We start from the raw sequence: 26,903 nt of genomic DNA, 5'->3' as shown, positions 1-26,903 counted from the left end.
CAGATGTGAGAATTTCTTCACCTTTATACGCTTGAGCTCATAAAATGTATCATAAAATGTATATCAATAATAATAAAATGTATCATAAAGGTGATATATGAATGTATATCAATAGCAATGTAAATCAGGATTAAAATGTATCATAAAATGTATCATGAAAAGACAGATGTGAGAATTTCTTCACCTTTATAGGCTTGAGCTCAGATTCAGCAACGTCTATATCAATGTCGCCAAGAACCTGGAACTGCGCTGCCACTACATGCGGACGATGATGGTGCACGTGGTCATAGGAAAACAGAGGTCCAACGAACGTACAACATCTAATCTGGTCATGGAGGTGGTCTGGCAAAAAACTCTCGGGTGTAGGGATGCCATCTTATATCCTGTCCAATAGAAAATAAACATCATTTAGTTAGGTATATCCTATACAGAATAGAGCACAAAAGGAAACAAGTACATAGTCACACAGACAAGTGTAGACACCTATTTGTGTCTCCCCAAAACCAAACCTAGTGATGAGTACCTTTCACGTCGAGTCATAATCGAATGAAACGAAAGTGTGGAAAGGTCTAGTGTTGCGAAAAGTTTTATTTCTTTTCTTTTCTCTTCTCTCTGTTTTTGAAAACTTTATTTTAAGAAAACAGCCAATCCAGTTTGGTTGGTCCATGATATGGGTCCAATAGTGGTGTAGTTGGATGGGGCTTGCAAAGACCTTTCCAACGATATATTATAAGCCCAATTCCGATGAATATTGAGGAAGTTATGTCCAATTTACTAAACTGGGCCCGGTGCGAGCTTTAAGTACGACCCAATGATCTAGGGGAGGGCCTAATATGATTTATCATTCCTAATGCAATTAGGAATGGTTTTGGTTTTCTAGAACATTCTAGAAGGTTTTATCATTCTTAATTCAATTAGGACTCTTCAGAGTTTTAATTAGATCAAATAGCATTTTCGACTGAAATTATATTATTTTATCTTCCAGTACGGGAAATTTATCAGATTTTCGAAAACGTGTTGAAATCCGATTTGGCGTCCAACCCCAGGCCTTGGCGCCTGGAATCAGGATTGGAGCCAGACGCCACCATTGGCGCCTGGCGCTAGCCACTGGTCCTGGCGCCAAGGTGTTTTTGTGGTCTTCAGACTCTGTTTTGATAAATTATCTTTTTTGGATGATTTTCTCTATAAATATCGTATCAAAAACTCCGTTTTGGTTAACCAATTCACCAATTACCAACTATCTACATCTATCGTTCACCGATTCTCTTTATTCTTAAGTTTTCATCAACTCTCTTCATTCACAAATTATTCATCAATTAGCATTCATCTCTTTCAATAATCCTTTTCATTCATCTCTTCATTCATCAACTTTCATCAATATTCATCCTTTCTAAACTAAACTTTTTCTTTTATAAATAATTCCGCATTCACAAGATCTAGAAACACCTAGCCATATTCGAAGTTGCCTTCGCCCTAGACGTGAAAGGTTTTAATTTCTGAGGGTTTGGTCCCAAATCTCTATTTCAATTATTTAATTTAATTGTTTGGTTTATTATTTTCCTTGAAGTTACTAACGTGTGTATTTTGTTATTAGAAAGAGGTACGAGACATCCAAGTAAGCACTTTAATTGATTTTATTGATTTATGATGTAGAAATCATGTTTATATTGTTATTATGATATTCCTAGTATCATGTCTAAGGTAATTTTAATATTAAGTATGATTAAAAGTACGATGCTTCCTATGTTCTTCCTAATATTAATTCATGTTAGTATCATGTTAGGGCTAAAGATTTGATTTTTATTGTTTAGTGACATTCTAGGGTTTGTTATTAATCTTGTTAGTATCATGCCTAGGATCTTGCTATTTTTATTATGCTTTAATATTAACATGAACATGATTATGATTATAATTGTTATAATTTATTATTATTTTGAGGATGATTATTTTATTTATGATGATTATGATTATTATTATGATATGATTATTATTATTCTTCATAATTATTATTGATTATGTTGCTTGATGCTTATTTATTCTTTATTGCTTGATCACCTTTTATTGCATGTTAAAGGGAATTTGTATTTGCAATCACGCTTAATAAGATATTAATAATCTTGTTTAGGGTTAATTGTGATTATAATTTCAAGTGATCGCCAATGATAGTTTATTTGTGCATTAATATTCAACCAACATAGATTAAACAGGTTTAGGGTTAATCCTATTAATTGTATGTTAGTCAGAAAGCGCACATGAATACGAGCAGAATAAAGTAGAGGCCTATTATTAGGGCAGGTTCAATCTCTTTTAGGTTGGATTTGTACCTTCATCCCTGAACCCTTATTTGGTTCATGACCTTATGGAGTTGACGATCTCTTGAATCGTTAAGCGGTGTAACCTTCACCTCGTGATGGTTTACAAGTTCCTTAAAAACTTGTTGGCGACTCTTTTGCTCTATCTTCTTCCCTTTTGGACGCCACCGTACTTTAGTGTATGATCACAGTGGGGTTCAAGCTAGTGGGATTTTAAAGGCTTGAAACTATTCCCCACAATTTTTGGCGACTCCACTGTGATCATACACTAAAGTACTAACGCTAGTTTTGCAGGTATCAGCGTTATCAGATTGATTTAGGATCGTAGAACGTTTTGAATCATTCTCCGTCCCTATCAATACTTTGGCTTTCGTTTTCGAAACTTGCGTTTCTCCAAACTCAGTCAAAGTGGGGGCTTCTGTGGACACCCATTTGTGTCTCCCCAAAACCAAACCCAGTGATGAGTACCTTTCACGTCGAGTCATAATCGAATGAAACGAAAGTGTGGAAAGGTCTAGTGTTGCGGAAAGTTTTATTTCTTTTCTTTTCTCTTCTCTCTGTTTTTGAAAACTTTATTTTAAGAAAACAGCCAATACAGTTTGGTTGGTCCATGATATGGGTCCAATAGTGGTGTAGTTGGATGGGGCTTGCAAAGACCTTTCCAACGATATATTATAAGCCCAATTCCGATGAATATTGAGGAAGTTATGGCCAATTTACTAAACTGGGACCGGTTCGAGCTTTAAGTACGGCCCAATGATCTAGAGGAGGGCCTAATATGATTTATCATTCCTAATGCAATTAGGAATGGTTTTGGTTTTCTAGAACATTCTAGAAGGTTTTATCATTCTTAATTCAATTAGGACTCTTCAGAGTTTTAATTAGATCAAATAGCATTTTCGATTGAAATTATATTATTTTATCTTCCAGTACGGGAAATTTATCAGATTTTCGAAAACGCGTTGAAATCCAATTTGGCGTCCAACCCCAGGCCTTGGCGCCTGGAATCAGGATTGGCGCCAGACGCCAGCCATTGGCGCCTGGCGCTAGCCACTGGTCCTGACGCCAATGAGCCAAGGCTGGCGCCAAGGTGTTTTTTGTGGTCTTCAGACTTTGTTTTGATAAATTATCTTTTTGGATGGTTTTTTCTATAAATATCGTATCAAAAACTCCGGTTTCATTCATCAACAATCAGTTTATCAATATTCAATTACCAATAATCAACTTTCTTCATTCAAATTATTCATCAATTCAATTCTTTTCTACATCATTCATTCATCAATTTTCAATAACATTAATTCATGCATTCTTTCTACTTTGCTTTTTTAATACAAAATTCCGCATTCACAAGATCTAGAAACACCTAGCCATATTCGAAGTTGCCTTCGCCCTAGACGTGAAAGGTTTTAATTTCTGAGGGTTTGGTCCCAAATCTCTATTTTAATTATTTAATTTAATTGTTTTGATTATTGTTTTTCCTTGAAGTTACTAACGTTTGTATTTTGTTATTAGAAAGAGGTACGAGGCATCCAAGTAAGTACTTTAAAGATTAATTGATTTTATGATGTAGAAATCATATTTACATTGTTATTTTGACTCCTAGTATCATGTCTAGGGTAATTTTAATATTAAATATGATTCTTGTGATGCTTCCTATGTTCTTCCTAATATTAATTCATGTTAGTATCATGTTAGGGCTAAAGCTTTGATTTTTATTGTTTAGTGACATGCTAGGGTTTGTTATTAATCTTGTTAGTATCATGCCTAGGATCTTGCTATGCTTTAACAAGATTATGATTGATATTATTATTATAATTATTATAATTATTATTCATGATATTGATTATTTATTATGTTGCTTGATATGTATCATATTTTATATTCTTTATTGCTTGATCACACCTTTTATTGCATGCTTAAATGGAATTTGGTACTTGTAATCACGCTTAATAAGATAATTAATAATCTTGTTAGGTTAACTTTGATTATAATTCAAGTGATCGCCAATAATAGTTTATTTGTGCATTAAATTCAACCAACATAGATTAAACAGGTTTAGGGTTAATCTATTGATTGTATGTTAGTCAGAAAGCGCACATGAATACGAGCAGAATAAAGTAGAGGCCTATTATTAGGGCAGGTTCAATCTCTTTTAGGTTGGATTTGTACCATCATCCCCGAACCCTTATTTGGTTCATGACCTTATGGAGTTGACGATCTCTTGGATCGTTAAGGGGTGTAACCTTCACCTCGTGATGGTTTACAAGTTTCTTAAAAACTTGTTGGCGACTCTTTTGCTCTATCTTCTTCCCTTTTGGACGCCAACGTACTTTAGTGTATGATCACAGTGGGGTTCAAGCTAGTGGGATTTAAAGGCTTGAAATTATTTCCTACAGTTTTTGGCGACTCTTCTGGGGAGGATTTCTATTTTAATTCCTGAATTTGTTTCGGCAATGATTTAGAATGAGTGGATGAGACTCGAAAAGTTCTAAGTATTTCATGTGCGTAATTTTGATTAACATTATTGTCATATGCATAAAAAGGTTCTCATTGGAACGACTATCTGTAATGAGTAAAAAACATAGGATTTTACACGTAGGAAATTTGAGAAATGTCTTTCACAACTAGGACTGAAATAACACCGCGCGAAACTGGATGATTTTATTGAGCGCAGAAAGCTGCTGAGGCATGTGGGAAGTAGCGTCAGGGTCCAGAGCTTAGCGCCACACTTTTTGCCGTAGCGCCAGATGCCAGTATTGGCGCCAGGCGCTACAGTTAAAAGTTGGCGCCAGTCTCTGTTTGCTGGCGCCAATTTCCCCCAATACCGAGCCAGAAATATGCGTTCTAATTTCGACCGGTTTTTCGTATTGTTTGCTCGATCCTACTTCCTGATTGAATTTTTTCTCACTTTTCTGAAACCCATATGTGTTCAACATATGGACATAACCCTCTGGGAATTCATGCTCTATCTACCTGATTGAACGCTCCTGGCAACAAAGGGTACATCTGAGAGGTTGAATTCACCAAACCATGGAAGTGAGTTTTTTTTTTCTAAAAACTCGCGGTGTTCTATCCACACGCGTTAACCCTTCACGGTTAGGCTTCTACGCAGTGCATCTGGACAATTAACCATGGACCCTATTTGACTAAACCATATCCCGAACTTTAGAGAACTAGAGCCATGGTTAGGTTGCGAACTCATTGCATCATATTGTGCTTACTTGACTAATTGTGCATTATTTGTTGTGCATATATATTCTATTTTCTCTTAACCGTTTGTTGATTTATGTTGAGATTAAAATTAATGACATAAAGAACTTTGCCTAATTAATTAATTAATTAATTCGAGTCAATAAAGTTTTTTTTTCTTCTTTTAATCGGAATTGACCTAGTACGACTTTAGGCATACCCCAGTTGACTAATAATATCGAAAACAGTCCCAGACCGAGGCTCCAATATTGGTGCCAAAATCTGGGCTGTAGCGCCACCGTATGGTGTGTAGCGCCATACATTTACTAAAAATTCTGGCGCCAACTACCATATTGTGACGCCAGTCCTGTCGCTTGGCCGATAGTTCGGATTATTTGTCGAGTCATCACCTAATGTCTAATTAATCAGTTTCCTGTTTAATTCGGTTAATTTTGCTGGCAATAATGTTTAATTAAATCAATATTCGAGTTTAGGCACTAAGTCCCATGGTCTTACACAAGAGTCCAAGCATGTCACTTACACTCAATACACACACCAATACACATGTCTCGACCATGATTAAGGGAGTCTTGTGTGCGCGCGTTATTTTTCGTCATTTTTTTAGTGGGGTAAGTCGGATATTAATCCTCCAATAAATAATAGTACTTAAGTTCCCTAAACACATGTACATTATTGCTCCCCAAAAATATGCATACTTTTTTTTAAAATAAAGCTATAAAGTCAAACTGATTCGAGTCAAGTAATTAAAACGCAAACTGGCTTAATTTACAGCGCGTGGTCAAGAAAGGAAGGACGATTAATCAAAGATAACCTCTTCGTACAAGTCCAACTTTTCAACAAACCTATAGCTCGCAAGAGGAAAACAAGAGTTATAATGGCAACTCAGGAATAAGTTAACGATCTCAAGAACCAATTGGCTACTGTAACTGAGACACTGAAGCTCCTCGCACTTAAGATCGAGGATCCCGCGAAGCAACAACAAAAGGACCTCATGCAAGAAAGCCTAAGCAAGTTGTCCAGCGACTACAAGTTTCAAGAACTCACATCCCAAGGGGTCTCGATGGATAAGGATCTTCTTCCACAGAAGTTCAGTGCCAACGACATCCCAAAGTTTAGGGCAATCGACAACCCCTACTTCCATCTAAGGGCATTTGAAACAATAATGAGTATCAAGGGTATCGATAAGAAAGTTTTCCCTTCTATGTTCTCGCTATCTCTCGAGACCGTTTGCCAACAATGGTTCTTTTCTCTTGAAAAAGAAAAGACCTCTACCTGGGAATCCATAGCAAACGCTTTCGTCGATAGGTAAAAGTGCAACGTTCAAGTCGAAACTGACCATAGAGAACTTGAAATCCTCAAACAGAAGGAGAATGAAGGCTTCACATCTTTCTTTAACAAGTGGAGAGAAACCTCAGCTAAAATGATTGAGGTACGAAGTGAAAAAGAGTCCGTGAGATTGTTCATTAAAAACCTCCAAGAAAAATATTCAAAACATCTTAAATATCAAAATAACCTTCATACCTTTAAGGCTGTTTATGATATTGGGATTAATATTGAAGATGACTTAGCTAAATCTAAAGCTGCCAACAACAACTCCAACAGTGGCTGGAAAGGAAAGAAGAACGACAATCCTTCTTCTTCCAAAACCGCCCACTCAAATAATGTTAGCGCCTTTAATCTAGGAGAAGTCCTCGCCATGAACAATCAGGGACAAAAGAAACCCTTTAGGAGAAACTTCACTCCTATTGGCATGAGTTATGACACCGCGTTCGATCGACTAAATGCAAAAGGTCTTATAACTCCCATTGGACCATTTGGAGATCCACCAGTCGAGAAGAGGTCGCCTAATTGGAACCCCAATGCACATTGCAAATATCATCAAGGTAGGGGCCATTCTACTGAAAGTTGTTGGAAGCTTAAGGAAGCTATACAAGACCTAATTGACAGTAACAAGCTGCCGTTGCCCCCTGCCAGTAAGAACCCGAGTATTGACAATGCACCTCTAGCTCACACATTGGCTATCTCCGATGAAGAAAGCGAAGTTGACCCCTCATCCCTCATTAAACCTGTCAAAGCAACCAACGTCGAAGAGGAAGAAGAAGAAGAGACCTTTTTCAATGTCAAAGATAATCTTCCAGAACCAGCAAATGAGGTAGAGACACGAATACTCACACTGTATTTGAGGGAGACATCGCAACTGTTACATGAAACTCTCAAAATTTTGAATGAACTTCACAAAGAATATGATGAAGAACCTAAGAGAGAATTCACACCAGTAAAAACTACTTATGAGGCAAAATACTTTCCCTTACAAGTCACCGAAAGACCCAAGAAGAGCAATAAAATTTATACTCCAATTAGGATCCCGTATGTACAAATGTTTAAAATGCTCTCCGAGAGTGGCAAGGTCAAACCTCTCGAACCGAGACCATTTGAATCATTAAAAAGAATAGATAGATATTACTGTCAATACCATCAGTCAGGAGGACACACCCTAGAAAACTGCTTCAAGTTCAAGGATTTGGTGCAGAAAATGATTGACAGAAAGGAATTAGTCCAAGTTCAACAAGAAGAGGATATAAATGTTAATGGAGTATGGGACAGTGACGAAGAAGATGTCTATCTAAAAGACATATTAGGACATTCACCTTCTGTATCATACACCACGGACGACATTTGGGCTGAAGAAGATTCATCAATAGACGTCCTTACAAGATCCGGGAGAATGAAACCTCCCATTTCAACACAACCCATGCCTACTGTACAACAAGTTCCCATACCTATCATCGAAGACAATGACATTGTTAAACAATTCAAGAAAACAAAAGTGGAGATGAATATATGGAAGTTTCTGGCAACATCTCGAGAACATAGGTTGGCTGTGATGAATGCCTTGGATAAAATTGGGATAGATTCTGACACCACTCCTGAGGGACTAGCTAACTTCCTCACGAGTGATCTCCCTAGTCCAATTAATCTAATCACCTTCTCTGATAAAGATTTACCCCCGGAAGGTGACAAACACTACAAGGCGTTAAACCTCACAGTAGTCTGCAAAAGAATGAATGTTCCCATGACTCTTGTAGACAATGGATCGGCTATTAATGTCTGTCCACTTAGGACTGCAAGGATGCTCGACATAAAGGATGAGGATTTAACTCCGTCCACACAAGGAATAAGAGCTTACGATAATACTCGACGTCAAGCTCTTGGCAAAATAACCCTAAATGTGACGGCAGGAGCAATAGAACATGCTACTACTTTTCAAGTGGTAGACATCAAAGCCTCATTCAATTTGTTGTTAGGACGCCCTTGGCTCCTTGACCTAAAGGCCGTCCCTTCATCTCTCCTCCAACAAGTGAAAGCCATAGTTGTAGGAATACCCATCACTATTGATGATTCGCCAATGAGGATCAAATCAATAGAGAATCCAATCATCAACGTGGAGCACGACGAAGATGATGAAGACCTATGGGGCTTTAACGAAGAAGTCTCCTTAATCCAAGAGGATGAAAGGACATCTCTTTGCCACGACCCCCATTCCAACATGATTATCAACACTATGCTAAAGAAACAAGGACACTTCCCTGGGATGACCTTAGGAAAGAAGAAGGGGATAGCGAAATCGATAGAGTCACCTGGCCTCCCTAAGCTAGAGAATTTCGGACTTGGTTTCGAACCGACTCGGAAAGATCTCAAGCGAGCCCAGGACAAATTGAAAGCACGTAGGAACGCTCGCATTCAAAAGAAAGCAATTCCAATGGATCAGTACCCTCTTACCCATGCCATGAATTTCCCGAACCATTTTTTGTAAATGGCATACGACAACCAGGATTCGATATTTTCTTGGATTGCTACTTCACTGACAAAATCCCAACTCCCGTCCATAAGGAGAAAGCACCTCCATGCTTTGACTTTAACGTCATGGGATTACTGTTTGGGCGAGAAAAGATTGAGCCAGTTTATGAGTAAGATAACTCCTCACTCATTCAAACGGTCCTACAAAGTGAAAACTTCGACCCCTCAAAGCTAATTACTCCAGCTAAAGGATTATTGCAAAGGTGGCGCAAGACTATCAAGGTGACCACTCCGAGTGGGAGGAAGATATCAATCACGACAGGACAAGGGCCAATGTTTGAAGAATCGTCAGAGTCAGAGTCATAGTCTTTCCCCATAGAATCTTCTAGGTCTATAGCTATAACGCCTTCCCTTCCTATTTCGTCTCCTAGGATAGTTAGTGATCCAGTCCCTGAGGACATATCGCTCTTTGATGTAATGATCTCAGAGTATAATAATATCGCTCATTCTCCTTACTTCTCGTGTTCTTCCCTAACCCAAGATGACGAACATTGCTTAGCTAACGATGAAAAAGATAAAGAATTTATTAAAGCAATGGAAACACTTGAAAAGAAAACACCAGTAATTGAAGAGACTGAAACAGTTGACATCTCAAATGATTCAACTCATAAAAGAGAAGTTAAAATCGGACTAACATTGAATAAACAAGAAAGAACCGATTTAATTAACTTGCTTAAAGAATTAATCGATGTATTTTCTTGGTCATATGAAGATATGCCAGGCATTAACAGAGAAATAGCTCAACACACTATACCATTAATCCCAGGAATGAAACCTGTAAAACAAAAGTTACGTCGATTGAAACCCGACGTAGAACTTAAAATAAAAGAAGTTCAAAAACAAATAACTGCAGGTTTCATGAAGGTATCAAAATACCCCGAATGGGTCGCCAACGTCGTCCCAGTTCCAAAGAAAGACGGAAGGGTAAGGATGTGTGTCGACTATCGAGATCTAAATAAGGCAAGTCCAAAGGACGACTTCCCTTTGCCACACATCGATATTCTGGTAGACAACACGGCAAATCACGCGCTTCTCTCATTCATGGATGGATACGTAGGGTACAATCAGATTCTCATGGCGGAAAAAGACATGGAGAAGACAACTTTTATCACACCATGGGCACTTACAGTTACACGGTAATGCCATGTGGGTTGAAAAACGCAGGTGCTACTTACCAACGTGCAGCAACTGCCTTGCTCCATGACATGATGCACAAAGAAGTTGAATTATATGTCGACGACATGATTGTGAAATCAAAGGACCGTCCCGGCCATCAAGTAGCCTTAAGGAAATTTTTCGAAAGGCTAAGAAAATACAATATGAGGTTGAATCCATCAAAATGTGCTTTTGGAGCCACCTCAGGCAAGCTCTTGGGGTACGTCATAAGTTCTAGAGGAATAGTGATAGATCCAACCAAAATTAAAGCAATCATGTCAATGCCACCGCCCAAGACCGAGAAACAGATTCGAGGATTCATTGGCCGGTTGCAATACATAAGCAGGTTCATATCAAAACTAACAACGATATGTGAACCAATCTTCAAAAAGCTCAAGAAGAATGTACCACTAATATGAGATGACGAGTGTCAAAAAGCCTTTGACCGGATCAAAGCCTATCTCGCAAATCCTCCCGTATTAGCGCCAGCACTTCCCGGAATACCTCTTAGGTTATATTTGACGGTTACCAAAGAGACAATGGGAGCCATGCTAGCACAAGAGGTAGAAAACAAAGAGAATGCAATCTATTACTTAAGTAAGAAGATGCTCGAATACGAAACACGCTATACACCACTCGAGAAATTGTGCCTCGCTTTGGTGTGGGCCACAACTAAGTTGAGACATTACATGTTGGTGCATACCGTTTTCGTGGTATCTCGATTAGATCCACTCAAATACTTGTTCGAGAAATCAACGCTCAATGGACGTATTTCAAGATGGATAGTCAACTTAGCCCAGTTCGATGTGCGGTTTATGCCACAAAAAAATGCTGTTAAAGGATCTGTGGTGTCAGACTTTCTGGCACATTTTCCAATAGAAGACTCGACACCAATACAGGACAATGAATTTCCAGATGAAGATTTGATGGTCACCGAAGATGATACTTGGACCTTGTATTTCGACGGTGCCTCAAACCAAAACGGATGTGGTGTCGGAGTGCTACTAGTATCACCTAAAGAAGAACACGTCCCAATCTCAATAAAGCTTGATTTCGACGTTACCAACAATGCTGCTGAATATGAAGCATGTGTGGTAGGCCTTGAAACAGCTCTGGCATTAGGAGTAAAGAAGTTAAGGATATTCGGAGATTCCTCTCTAATCATCGATCAAATATCTAAAAGGTGGAAAGTAAGGAGCGAAAGCCTAGCCCCTTACCAAACTTATCTGGAAACTCTTACCGATCAGTTAGAGAAGGTGGAATACACATATCTACCTAGAGAAGAAAATCAATTTGCTGATGCCTTGGCAAGGTTAGCCTCAATGGTTAGGATTCCCACGGATATCGAGCAAATGCCTCTAACTATCGAAAAAAGGCACAAACCGGCATATATACAGGCTATAGAAGACGACGACCCAGTCCAAGACGAAGATGAAGAACAAGAAGAAGAGCCATGGTACACAGACATTCTCAACTATGTCACCAATGGAGAATACCCTCCTCATGCTGACAAAAGAGCAAAACGAGCCTTGAGACTTTTGGCTTCTCAATATGTACTCATAGACAACGAGCTACATAAAAGGGTACCTAAAGGTCGAGCCCTCCTATGTGTAGGGAAGGTGGATGCACAAAGAATAATGAGAATAGTCCACGAAGGAATCTGTGGAACTCATATAAATGGCAAAATGTTAGTCCAGAAAATAATGCGAGAAGGGTATTATTGGACTACCATGAATAGGGACTGCCATCAATATGTGAAAAGATGCCCTAAGTGTCAAATTTATGCCAACTTACAACACGTTCCCCCATCTTTGCTCTACACCTACACATCACCATGGCCATTCTCTACATGGGGAATTGACATAATTGGCAAGATCGCTCCTCTAGGGACAGGAGGCCATGAATTTATTCTAGTAGCAATTGATTACTTTACAAAGTGGGTTGAAGCGCAATCATATGCTAAACTCACCGCAAAACATGTAGCACTCTTTATCGAGAGAAATATCATTTGTCGATATGGAGTCCCACATGAAATGATAAGTGATAATGGCACTCACTTTCAAGCCGAATGTGAAGAATTGCTACATAAATATGGTATCCAACATCATCATTCGTCCCCTTATAGACCTCAAGCAAACGGAGCAGTCGAGGCAGCTAATAAGAATTTAAAGACTATCATCGAGAAAATGACAGAAAATTATAAGGATTGGCCTGACAAGCTTCACTTTGCATTATGGGGTTATTGCACGTCAATCCGTACGTCAACAGGAAATACACCATTTTCTTTGCTATATGGAATGGATGTCGTACAGCCTGTCGAACTAGAAATACCATCTCTACGTATTGCGCTAGAGAGTAAACTCGATGAAGTTGAATGGACTAGGGCACGATATGAAGAATTGATCCTACTCGACGAAAAAAGACTAGAAGCTCTACATCACACTCAGTGCTATCAAACTCGTATGGCTAGACATTTTAATAAGAAGGTCAAGACAAGAAATATCAAAGTAGAAGATTTGGTATTAAAAGCGCTAAGAAAAAATGTTTTAGATCCAAGGGGAAAGTTTAGACCTAATTGGTCGGGCCCCTACATTGTCAAAACAATCCTGTCAGGTGGTGCAGCAAAATTAACTGACATGGATGGCAATGAATTCTCAAACATGACCAATCTTGACCAACTTAAAAAATACTACCCATAATTACTTGAGTAGGACACTCAAGAGAGCTACGTTCGGCCTGATTCCTTAGGAAAGGATACGTAGGCAACTCATTACGGGTGCGGCCACTTTATTTTTCGACATCTTCACGTTCCAGAATCAACAAAAAGTCAACAAAAGTCGGAAAAGCAACTGGCGTCACAGAACAGAGTCTAGCGCCAGACAAAAGCCATTAGCGTCAGACGATGGAATTGGCGCCTGGCGCCAGATCTCAATAGCTGGCGCCAATCTGCAATTACTGACGCCAATTCAGTCATAAAATCTGGGCGAATTTCGGTGTTTTTTCGGAAAATTTTCGACTTCTGTACTCGAAAAATTTTCGAAAATCAATTTTTTTTTTCGGTTTTTAATTGCTTTAATAAAATAAATTTAAATTAACAATTTAATTGAAAGCTGAAATTTCATTAATGAAATAAAATTGCATTGTTAATGGAATTTAAATAAGGCTGAAATAAATTAACTTTAAATAAAAATTAAGAATCTAATAAATCTAAAGCTAAGCAATGTTCTAGTCTTTCTTCTCCTTCTTTGTTCTTTCCCAATTCTTTTCCGCCTCCTCCTCTTCATCCATTACTTTAGCCAGTAGGCATCCTTTAGAGGACCTACATTCAATTTTCGAATAGATTGTTTCTCCTTCAGCTAGCACCCCATGCTTCTTTTCCACCCAAGTCTTCTTGTCTATAGCTTTCATTTTCCCCTTGTCTTTAGTAGTATTCTTCTTCTTAGGCATTGTAGGTGTCTTGAACTCATTTCTTGCACCTAAGCGTTCCTTGGCCGGTGTCACCCTGTCACCTAGACGATTCTTCACATCGGTTCTACCCTGATCAATTGAAGACTTCTTCAGCAACCACTTCTTTACATCATTAGGTAAAGAAGGAGGAACCTTTTGGGTAATCACTTCCCATAAAGGTCTAGCGCTCCAGGGTAATAATATGTCATGCGAGACAAGCTTGGAAGACGGCAGAAAGGTTGCTTGTTAACACCAACCATCCTTTTATTTTCCACCATGGGATGACCCACTTGATAGCAAAATCACGTGATTCAAAGACTTTCTTCCACCCATGGCGCCCAATTTTAGGGATGCGCTTCTTTCTTCTCACAAAGCAAGTGGGCGTATAACTTTCAATGTCGTCCGGAGGGCTAATTAATCCTAGCCTCTCCATTAGCCACATCTGTAAAAAATTCCAATGCAAATAAATTAATATCACAATACAAAAATATATTATTTGATTTCTGTAATTAAAAATATTATTTTTCTACCTGTAATAAAATTGGAGAACCGCGAAGAGGTGCTTTTGGGTCCCTTTTCAATTCATCTAGACTAATCATAGTCTCTCCAACTATCAATGGCATTGGATTTCTCCCTGATTCAATTTGTTCTAGCATAGTGGTTATAATTGATTGTCCCTCATTAGTTTTACCACTACTAAGACAATATTGATTAAGCATGCAGAATAAAAACGCTCTTCTTCTATATATGTGAAAAGATTCAGAAAGCGGTTTATCAAAATAATAGCGTGCGAATTCTTTTAAGTTCACTATGTTGCCATCTACTATCTTTGATAAATCCCTTTCCTTCAAGTTAAAAAAGTGCTCAAAATCCTTATAGTAATATGCATCTACTCTAGGGATTACTACCAGGTCTATTGCAGGGAAGCCTAAAATAGCACCAAATTCCTCTGGCAAAGGGCTAATTTCATCATACCCTATTCTAAAACAATGTGTATCAATGTTCCAATATTCTGAAGCGGTATGTATGAAGTCTATGTCTAGATCTACCCCTTTAATACCATAAATTCCCCCCAAGTGAAATAAATCCCATTCTTTTCTTTCTCTAGCATTGAGAGATCGACACCATTCATGAGAATATTGGGTGAAGGTTTTAGTTGCTAAAGACATGATTATTATTTTTTCAAAAGAGAAGAACAATTTTTTTCGCTGGAATTATGTGAAGTATCGGCTGAGCAGGGGGCTATTTATGCACAAATTGCGAGGAATTTCAATCTGACTGGAATACGGAGTTAGCGTCAATTGGCGTCACACCGAGAATTGGTGTCACCCATCAGCTTTTGGCGCCACACGCTAGAAATAGCGCCTGGCGCCACGTGCCACAGGCTGGCGCCAGCTGGCGCCAAGTCAGCAGGACAGCCGCGCGTGCTCAGTTTGCGTTTTGATGTTAAATTGGAGTCGGTTAATTACTTTATGGCCCCGTTTTAATATCTTTCTATCCTTTTCTTAATTAATTAAATATAGCAATTATTTTTAGTTTATTTTTATTTCCTTTTTTGGATGTTATATTAAAATTCAAAAATCAGCCTTTCTCTCCGTTTTATTTTTCCTTTTTATTTTTCTTTTTGGGGGAGAGAGTCGGATAATACCCTCCATCAATAATAAAAATGATGGAATTTTTGCGCAAAATTGTTATCACATTTGCACACACTAACATACACTAACATAATAATAGATAATAGATAAATTTACAATAACATAAAGTACAAAGTGTCTAAATAATAAGTCAAAGGCAAAGTTCTATAAAAAGTCAAAATAAAATTCATATACTGAAATAAACTACAGCGCCGGAGGACGTAGGCCCATCATGCCATAAAATTGCGCCGTCCGAGGAGTCACCTCTCCACCAGCTCCGGCCTCAGCACCAGTTCCAATCTCAGTAGGAGAAGGGAAACTCAAAACAGGACCGCTCCAGCCAAGGTCAACCCGAGGCTGAGACCGCGGAGGCTGCTGCGATGACGAGCCGACCTCGTACATCCCACCACCTATGAAAGCCGAGGTAGCCTCTCCTACCGGTGCATCAGGAGCACCCTCAGAAGAAGACCTTGAGCCCTCAGCAACGTCGGCTCGAGCAGCCTCGGAACGACCACCTCTACCTCCTGACGAAGTACGAAGACGTCTCGAGCTAGACCTCGCCGGCTCTCTCCGCCCCTCAGGCCTCGTACGGGTGTGAGAAGCGATTGGCTGACCCTGCAAAAAGAATTAAATCAAAAACAAGGTAAAAAACTGAAGCCATAATGCAGATATAATGAGTAAATAAAAGTTACCTCTCGGACAGTGTCGTCTCGACGACAGGTAGCCGCGTTCCTCATCCGAACGAGTTGGCTCCGGAAGGCATCTATGCATCGTTCCATAGCCGAAACCACTTTGCGTGAGAACTGTCAAGGAAAGTTAAGTCAGTAAAAATGCATGATAAATGAATACAAGATTCTGAAGTAAAACTAGGCTTACCCTAGTCTGGTGACGAGGAATCGACCGCTCCACGAAGCGCTCGCCCTCAGGAGCCGGAGAAATCATCTCCTCAATCGACCCGTACATCCCCTGGTAGTGGATGGACATACGGGGTGGCACAAACTCAGTGGGACCATCCTACTAAGACAGAAAGAAATCAACAAGGTATCACTTGGGGGCTACTCAGCGAAAAACAAAAGTTAAGGATCTTACCCTCACATCCTCGGCTGGTACAGGGGCTGGAGCTAACAAAGGAATTAGCTCCTCAGCATAACTCCGCCCAAGGATCACATGGGACCGCCAAAGGGAACTAGACTCCTCAGCCATGCTTGACAACTCTCTCTCGTCAAACATGTGACGTGGTGGAGGAGCACGAACAACAAAAATATCGGAAGAGTGCTGTCTAGCAACTCTCTCTCCTAAGTATACAACTGCTCCATAGGTCCCTAGAAAGTAGCGGCGCTCAGCAGAGTACTGTGCGGCTAATCCAGGGACTGTCCAACCACCCCATGGTCGGTATACTACCTCAGGTCCCTATAAAAATACCAATCGGGTAAGAACATGTATAAAACGTCGCAGAAGAGCAAGATAAACACTAAAAGTCGTACCGAGATGATCCGACTCCGGACACGTGTAGTAGACAGGTCCACATGGTGGCCGCCCCAAGAGGCGCTCACCGGATACCCCCTCGTCGATGGTCTCGCCGGCAATGGAAGGAAAATACTCATAGAACCAGATCTACAAAAAAGCTAAAGCATGAGTAAATGTTGCCTAACATATAGGGCTAAACTTTATAGGGAATAATGTTTACCTCTACGACTTTCCAGAAAGCAGACAGAGCAACATTTGTCCTAAAGGACCGGTGGCGACACGAGTCCCTCAGCGCGCGAACGAAGTTAGTGTAGGCCAAGCTGGCCCAGTCATAAGTCCCGATCCGCCGGAGATCGCGAACAGCAGGGAGGTAATAAAGCAACGCCCTACTACCCCTGTCAGGGGAGAATGTCCCTGACAACAACATCAGTACAAAGATGCGCACCCGCTGCTCTCGGGTGGTCGCATCGTCATCAAGAGCCGCTGCCAGCGTCGAGCGGCGAATTCCCCTAGCACTGAACTGAGTCGTCTCGACCTCATCTCGGGCCCGAACAACAATCGGCCCCAACAGCTCCTCGACCTCCGGAGAAAAGACGTCGATACCGCCGTCGAATGGCAACGACACAGAAGAGAACTCTAGTCCTGTGATGAGACTGAAGTCTGTAGGAGTGACCATCATCTCACCCCATGGAAAATGAAAAGTGTTGGTGGTGTCCAAGAAGAACTCCACCAGAGCGCGTACTACGTGGTGACCCCCGCTAGAGGCGACCATAGCCTCGGAGGTCTCAAACAGGGCAACCAATCCGCAAGACTCCCATAGGAGTCTCGTCTCTCGGTCTCTGGCGATATGAATCCTATACAAATCACCTAGACCATCACAGCCAGAGCCATGATGTCGTGTCCTCCCAGGCTCGGTTCCCCGTCTCACCCTCTCGGAAATGTGGTGGACGAGGGCAAAGAACAAGGTCTGCTCATCCCACTCTGGGAACTGACCAAGCGAAGTGGACGGTGTAGTGTCGTCCTCCACGGGCTCATGCTCCCGTCTAGTGTTTCGGGACCGTGAACCTGAGCCTCGTTGTCTAGCCATGCTACATTGTGCAGAATCATCATAAATTAAGGTTCTATGGTATCTAAAGGTTTTCCTAGCCGCATGATACTATGTTCGCAAAAACAGAGTACGTAGCACTAAAATAGAGCACAAATTCAAATCGAGCATGACAGCATTTTTTCAAGCAACCAAACAATTTCTTGCAACACTATAGCGATTATTGTGACAAATTGAACGAGAATTGCTAGCAAAAACATCAAGAACGGGCCACATTGTTCATCACGACCTTAAGAGGTCCAACAATGGTGGATTGCTCATTTCTTCACCAAATTGAGTCGAACAAGTCTCAAATTACTCCCACGGCAATATACAAACATAAACAAGCAATTTCATGGCATAAAACTTGATAAATAAAGCAAATTAAGCATTATAAGTTTCGAATTTTCATGAAATTCGTGAATGAACATGCCAAGAGTTCATAAAAACCGGCGTGAGTTGGAGGAAAACTTACATATATCAGGAATATGGATGAGAAGAGCTTTGATTTGCAACAAATTTGAGCGAATTCGGTTGAGAAACGAATGAGCAACGATCAATTGAAGTTTCGACTTCTTTCGAGCAGCGTTCGCAACAAACCAGAGCACGAAATGAACTGAAAACGGGAATTTAAAGTGATTCCCGTGCTGGCGCCAGTCCCTAGGCATTGGCGTCACATTCTGTGCTTGGTGCCAGACGCCAATTTCAGCGCATGGCGCTAATGCTGTAAGACTGGCGCTGATTGTTTTGCAGCGACGCCAAAGCAGCCAGCCACCTTTTGGGGTTGTGCTAGCTTTCTGCAGCATATTTTGGGTTCCTTGGTACGCCAGTTAGCCCCTCTAAGCAATTTGACATGATTAGGTAATCGGCTTGATTACATAAGGTGATCGACCTGATGAAAAGATCGTCTCACTAAGCTTAAAGCGCCTAAGCATTGGCTCAAAAGCAAAAAGCACCGACATATAGGTTCAAAAGCAAAAAGCACCGACATATAGGTTCAAAAGCAAAAAGCACCGACATATAGGTTCATTAACAAAAAGCACCGACATATAGGTTCAAGGGTAAAAGAGCGCCGACGTATAGGCATAGCAAAGGCAAGTTCAGGCGAACTTTTAAAGATCGACAGGCGTGGATCTTCGGTATTTTCCTTTGGGAGATTATCGCATCAAATGAGGATGACTTCAAGAGAAGATGTCTTCGGCATTATTCCCTAGCTTGCGGAAAGTTGTCACAAACAACTGAAGGTAATTTCAGGGCGAAATTGTCTTCGATCATAATTCCTGGGGCATGGAAGATGATCATAATGCGGATGAGAATTATTTCAAGAGAAATAATTTTCGATGATATTCCCTTGGACGTGGAATATTATCACAGCGGAGAGGATAGTTTCAGGCGAAGCAATCTTCTAATTAAAAGCAGTTACAAGGCGTAGCGGTTTTCAGGTGGGATGGCATTCTCTAGCTTGCAGGAGGTCGTCAAAACAACAGCAGCAGCAACAATTGGTTACTTTCAGAGACGTGTGCTCGACGGTGCAAGATACGCGTTTCTTAACTCTTTTATCTGTTTAACTAACGTTAGTTTTGCAGGTATCGGCGTTATAAGATTGATTTAGGATCGCAGAACGTTCTGAATCATTCTCCGTCCCTATCAATACTTTGGCTTTCGTTTTCGAAACTTGCGTTTCTCCAAACTCAGTCAAAGTGGGGGCTTCTGTAGACACCCATTTGTGTCTCCCCAAAACCAAACCCAGTGATGAGTACCTTTCACGTCGAGTCATAATCGAATGAAACGAAAGTGTGGAAAGGTCTAGTGTTGCGGAAAGTTTTATTTCTTTTCTTTTCTCTTCTCTCTGTTTTTGAAAACTTTATTTTAAGAAAACAGCCAATACAGTTTGGTTGGTCCATGATATGGGTCCAATAGTGGTGTAGTTGGATGGGACTTGCAAAGACCTTTCCAACGATATATTATAAGCCCAATTCCGATGAATATTGAGGAGGTTATGGCCAATTTACTAAACTGGGACCGGTTCGAGCTTTAAGTACGGCCCAATGATCTAGGGGAGGGCCTAATATGATTTATCACTCCTAATGCAATTAGGAATGGTTTTGGTTTTCTAGAACATTCTAGAAGGTTTTATCATTCTTAATTCAATTAGGTTTCTTCAGAGTTTTAATTAGATCAAATAGCATTTTCGACTGAAATTATATTATTTTATCTTCCATTACGGGAAATTTATCAGATTTTCGAAAACGCGTTGAAATCCAATTTGGCATCCAAACCAAGGCCTTGGCGCCTAGAATCAGGATTGGCGCCAGACGCCAGCCATTGGCGCCTGGCGCTAGCCACTGGTCCTGGCGCCAATGAGCCAGGGCTGGCGCCAAGGTGTTTTTTGTGGTCTTCAGACTCTGTTTTGATAAATTATCTTTTTTGGATGTTTTTTTCTATAAATATCGTATCAAAAACTCCGGTTTCATTCATCAAAAATCACTTTATCAATATTCAATTACCAATAATCAACTCTCTTCATTCAAATTATTCATCAATTCAATTCTTTTCTACATCATACATTCATCAAATTTCAATAACATTAATTCATGCATTCTTTCTACTTTGCTTTTTTAATACAAAATTCCGCATTCACAAGATCTAGAAACACCTATCCATTTTTGAAGTTGCCTTCGCCCTAGACGTGAAAGGTTTTAATTTCTGAGGGTTTGGTCCCAAATCTCTATTTCAATTATTTAATTTAATTATTTTGATTATTTATTTTTCCTTGAAGTTACTAACGTGTGTATTTTTGTTATTAGAAAGAGGTACGAGGCATCCAAGTAAGTACTTTAAAGATTAATTGATTTTATGATGTAGAAATCATATTTACGTTGTTATTTTGATTCCTAGTATCATGTCTAGGGTAATTTTAATATTAAATATGATTCTTGTGATGCTTCCTATGTTCTTCCTAATATTAATTCATGTTAGTATCATGTTAGGGCTAAAGCTTTGATTTTTATTGCTTAGTGACATGCTAGGGTTTGTTATTAATCTTGTTAGTATCATGCCTAGGATCTTGCTATGCTTTAACATGATTATGATTGATATTATTATTATTATAATTATTATTCAAGATATTGATTATTTATTATGTTGCTTGATATGTATCATATTTTATATTCTTTATTGCTTGATCACACCTTTTATTGCATGCATAAAGGGAATTTGGTACTTGTAATCACGCTTAATAAGATAATTAATAATCTTGACTTTGATTATAATTCAAGTGATCGCCAATAATAGTTTATTTGTGCATTAAATTCAACCAACATAGATTACACAGGTTTAGGGTTAATCTATTGATTGTATGTTAGTCAGAAAGCGCACATGAATACGAGCAGAATAAAGTAGAGGCCTATTATTAGGGCAGGTTCAATCTCTTTTAGGTTGGATTTGTACCATCATCCCCGAACCCTTATTTGGTTCATGACCTTATGGAGTTGACGATCTCTTGGATCGTTAAGGGGTGTAACCTTCACCTCGTGATGGTTTACAAGTTTCTTAAAAACTTGTTGGCGACTCTTTTGCTCTATCTTCTTCCCTTTTGGACGCCACCGTACTTTAGTGTATGATCACAGTGGGGTTCAAGCTAGTGGGATTTAAAGGCTTGAAATGATGGTACACTCAATACACACACCAATACACATCTCTTGACCATGATTAAGGGAGTCTTGTGTGCGCGCGTCATTTTTCGTCATTTTTTTAGGGGGGTAAGTCGGATATTAATCCTCCAATAAATAATAATACTTAAGTTCCCTAAACACATGTACATTATTTCTCCCTAAAAATATGCATACTTTTTGCATACCCTTTCCTTTTTAAAAAATATAAAAACCATAAAGTCAAATTGATTCGAGTCAAGTAATTAAAACGCAAACTGGCTTAATTTACAGCGCGTGGTCAAGAAAGGAAGGACGATTAATCAAAGATAACCTCTTCGTACAAGTTCAACTTTTCGACAAACCTATAGCACGCAAGAGGAAAGAAAGAGTTATAATGGCAACTCAGGAAGAAGTTAACGATCTCAAGAACCAATTGGCTACTGTAACTAAAACACTGAAACTTCTCGCACTTAAGATCGAGGATCCCGCGAAGCAACAACAAATGGACCTCATGCAAGAAAGCCTAAGCTAGTTGTCCAGCGACTACAAGTTTCAAGAACTCACATCCCAAGGGGTCTCAGTGGATAAGGATCTTCTTCCGCAGAAGTTCAGTGCCAACGACATCCCAAAGTTTAGGGCAATCGACAACCCCTACTTCCATCTAAGAGCGTTTGAAAAAATAATGAGTATCAAGGGTATCGATAAGAAAGTTTTCCCTTCTCTGTTCTCGCTATCTCTCGAGACCGTTTGCCAACAATGGTTCTTTTCTCTTGAAAAAGAAAAGACCTCCACCTGGGAATCCATAGAAAACGCTTTCGTCGATAGGTACAAATGCAACGTTCAAGTCAAAACTGACCATAGAGAACTTGAAATCCTCAAACAGAAGGAGAATGAAGGCTTCACATCTTTCTTTAACAAGTGGAGAGAAACCTCAGCTAAAATGATTGAGGTACGAAGTGAAAAAGAGTCCGTGAGATTGTTCATTAAAAACCTCCAAGAAAAATATTCAAAACATCTTAAATATCAAAATAACCTTCATACCTTTAAGGCTGTTTATGATATTGGGATCAATATTGAAGATGACTTAACTAAATCTAAAGCTGCCAACAACAACTCCAACAGTGGCTGGAAAGGAAAGAAGAACGACAATCCTACTTCTTCCAAAACCGCCCACTCAAATAATGTTAGCGCCTTTAATCTAGGATAAGTCCTCGCCATGAACAATCAGGGACAAAAGAAACCCTTTAGGAGAAACTTCACTCCTATTGGCATGAGTTATGACACCGCGTTCGATCGGCTAAATGCAAAAGGTCTTATAACTCCCATTGGACCATTTGGAGATCCACCAGTCGAGAAGAGGTCGCCTAATTGGAACCCTAATGCACATTGCAAATATCATCAAGGTAGGGGCCATTCTACTGAAAGTTGTTGGAAGCTTAAGGAAGCTATACAAGACCTAATTGACAGTAACAAGCTGCCGTTGCCCCCTACCAGTAAGAACCCGAGTATTGACAATGCACCTCTAGCTCACACATTGGCTATCTCCGATGAAGAAAGCGAAGTTGACCCCTCATCCCTCATTAAACCTGTCAATGCAACCAACGTCGAAGAGGAAGAAGAAGACACCTTGTTTGATGTCAAAGATAATCTTCCAGAACCAGCAAATGAGGTAGAGACACGAATACTCACACTGTATCTGAGGGAGACACCGCAAGTGTTACATGAAACTCTCAAAATTTTGAATGAACTTCACAAAGAATATGATGAAGAACCTAAGAGAGAATTCACACCAGTAAAAACGACTTATGAGGCAAAATACTTTCCCTTACAAGTCACCGAAAGACCCAAGAAGAGCAATAAAGTTTATACTCCAATTGGGATCCCGTATGCACAAATGTTTAAAATGCTCTCCGAGAGTGGCAAGGTCAAACCTCTCGAACCGAGACCATTTGAATCGTTAAAAAGGATAGATAGATATTACTGTCAATACCATCAGTCAGGAGGACACACCCTAGAAAACTGCTTCAAGTTCAAGGATTTGGTGCAGAAAATGATTGACAGAAAGGAATTAGTCCAAGTTCAACAAGAAGAGGATATAAATGTTAATGGAGTATGGGACAGTGACGAAGAAGATGTCTATCTAAAAGACATATTAGGACATTCACCTTCTGCATCATACACCACGGACGACATTTGGGCTGAAGAAGATTCATCAATAGACGTCCTTACAAGATCCGGGAGAATGAAACCTCCCATTTCAACACAACCCATTCCTACTGTACAACAAGTTCCCATACCTATCATCGAAGACAATGACATTGTTAAACAATTCAAGAAAACAAAAGTGGAGATGAATATATGGAAGTTTCTGGCAACATCTCGAGAACATAGGTTGGCTGTGATGAATGCCTTGGATAAAATTGGGATAGATTCTGACACCACTCCTGAGGGACTAGCTAACTTCCTCACGAGTGATCTCCCTAGTCTAATTAATCTAATCACCTTCTCTGATAAAGATTTACCCCCGGAAGGTGACAAACACTACAAGGCGTTAAACCTCACAGTAGTCTGCAAAAGAATGAATGTTCCCATGACTCTTGTAGACAATGGATCGGCTATTAATGTCTGTCCACTTAGGACTGCAAGGATGCTCGACATAAAGGATGAGGATTTAACTCCGTCCACACAAGGAATAAGAGCTTACGATAATACTCGACGTCAAGCTCTTGGCAAAATAACCCTAAATGTGACGGCAGGAGCAATAGAACATGCTACTACTTTTCAAGTGGTAGACATCAAAGCCTCATTCAATTTGTTGTTAGGACGCCCTTGGCTCCTTGACCTAAAGGCCGTCCCTTCATCTCTCCTCCAACAAGTGAAAGCCATAGTTGTAGGAATACCCATCACTATTGATGATTCTCCAAACTCAGTCAAAGTGGGGGCTTCTGTGGACACCCATTTGTGTCTCCCCAAAACCAAACCCAGTGATGAGTACCTTTCACGTCGAGTCATAATCGAATGAAACGAAAGTGTGGAAAGGTCTAGTGTTGCGGAAAGTTTTATTTCTTTTCTTTTCTCTTCTCTCTGTTTTTGAAAACTTTATTTTAAGAAAACAGCCAATACAGTTTGGTTGGTCCATGATATGGGTCCAATAGTGGTGTAGTTGGATGGGGCTTGCAAAGACCTTTCCAACGATATATTATAAGCCCAATTCCGATGAATATTGAGGAAGTTATGGCCAATTTACTAAACTGGGACCGGTTCGAGCTTTAAGTACGGCCCAATGATCTAGAGGAGGGCCTAATATGATTTATCATTCCTAATGCAATTAGGAATGGTTTTGGTTTTCTAGAACATTCTAGAAGGTTTTATCATTCTTAATTCAATTAGGACTCTTCAGAGTTTTAATTAGATCAAATAGCATTTTCGATTGAAATTATATTATTTTATCTTCCAGTACGGGAAATTTATCAGATTTTCGAAAACGCGTTGAAATCCAATTTGGCGTCCAACCCCAGGCCTTGGCGCCTGGAATCAGGATTGGCGCCAGACGCCAGCCATTGGCGCCTGGCGCTAGCCACTGGTCCTGACGCCAATGAGCCAAGGCTGGCGCCAAGGTGTTTTTTGTGGTCTTCAGACTTTGTTTTGATAAATTATCTTTTTGGATGGTTTTTTCTATAAATATCGTATCAAAAACTCCGGTTTCATTCATCAACAATCAGTTTATCAATATTCAATTACCAATAATCAACTTTCTTCATTCAAATTATTCATCAATTCAATTCTTTTCTACATCATTCATTCATCAATTTTCAATAACATTAATTCATGCATTCTTTCTACTTTGCTTTTTTAATACAAAATTCCGCATTCACAAGATCTAGAAACACCTAGCCATATTCGAAGTTGCCTTCGCCCTAGACGTGAAAGGTTTTAATTTCTGAGGGTTTGGTCCCAAATCTCTATTTTAATTATTTAATTTAATTGTTTTGATTATTGTTTTTCCTTGAAGTTACTAACGTTTGTATTTTGTTATTAGAAAGAGGTACGAGGCATCCAAGTAAGTACTTTAAAGATTAATTGATTTTATGATGTAGAAATCATATTTACATTGTTATTTTGACTCCTAGTATCATGTCTAGGGTAATTTTAATATTAAATATGATTCTTGTGATGCTTCCTATGTTCTTCCTAATATTAATTCATGTTAGTATCATGTTAGGGCTAAAGCTTTGATTTTTATTGTTTAGTGACATGCTAGGGTTTGTTATTAATCTTGTTAGTATCATGCCTAGGATCTTGCTATGCTTTAACAAGATTATGATTGATATTATTATTATAATTATTATAATTATTATTCATGATATTGATTATTTATTATGTTGCTTGATATGTATCATATTTTATATTCTTTATTGCTTGATCACACCTTTTATTGCATGCTTAAATGGAATTTGGTACTTGTAATCACGCTTAATAAGATAATTAATAATCTTGTTAGGTTAACTTTGATTATAATTCAAGTGATCGCCAATAATAGTTTATTTGTGCATTAAATTCAACCAACATAGATTAAACAGGTTTAGGGTTAATCTATTGATTGTATGTTAGTCAGAAAGCGCACATGAATACGAGCAGAATAAAGTAGAGGCCTATTATTAGGGCAGGTTCAATCTCTTTTAGGTTGGATTTGTACCATCATCCCCGAACCCTTATTTGGTTCATGACCTTATGGAGTTGACGATCTCTTGGATCGTTAAGGGGTGTAACCTTCACCTCGTGATGGTTTACAAGTTTCTTAAAAACTTGTTGGCGACTCTTTTGCTCTATCTTCTTCCCTTTTGGACGCCAACGTACTTTAGTGTATGATCACAGTGGGGTTCAAGCTAGTGGGATTTAAAGGCTTGAAATTATTTCCTACAGTTTTTGGCGACTCTTCTGGGGAGGATTTCTATTTTAATTCCTGAATTTGTTTCGGCAATGATTTAGAATGAGTGGATGAGACTCGAAAAGTTCTAAGTATTTCATGTGCGTAATTTTGATTAACATTATTGTCATATGCATAAAAAGGTTCTCATTGGAA

The 26,903-nt window shown here is 39.4% G+C and overlaps 1 long non-coding RNA gene across 1 annotated transcript in view; it reads right to left on the bottom strand.

Annotated features, from left to right (window-relative positions):
* Positions 1 to 223: 223 nt before the first annotated feature.
* The window catches only part of LOC110720154, a 44,755-nt gene continuing 18,075 nt past the window's right edge, over positions 224 to 26,903 (bottom strand). The window contains exon 3 of the long non-coding RNA XR_002511288.1: positions 224 to 255. This is a non-coding gene — a long non-coding RNA (uncharacterized LOC110720154). The remainder of the gene's footprint in view (positions 256 to 26,903) is intronic.

Source organism: Chenopodium quinoa, unplaced genomic scaffold, assembly GCF_001683475.1.
Source record: "Chenopodium quinoa cultivar QQ74 unplaced genomic scaffold, ASM168347v1, whole genome shotgun sequence".
Taxonomy (NCBI): domain Eukaryota; kingdom Viridiplantae; phylum Streptophyta; class Magnoliopsida; order Caryophyllales; family Amaranthaceae; genus Chenopodium; species Chenopodium quinoa.
The sequence above is the reverse complement of the archived record's forward strand: the minus strand, read 5'-3'. Positions and strand labels throughout refer to the sequence as shown.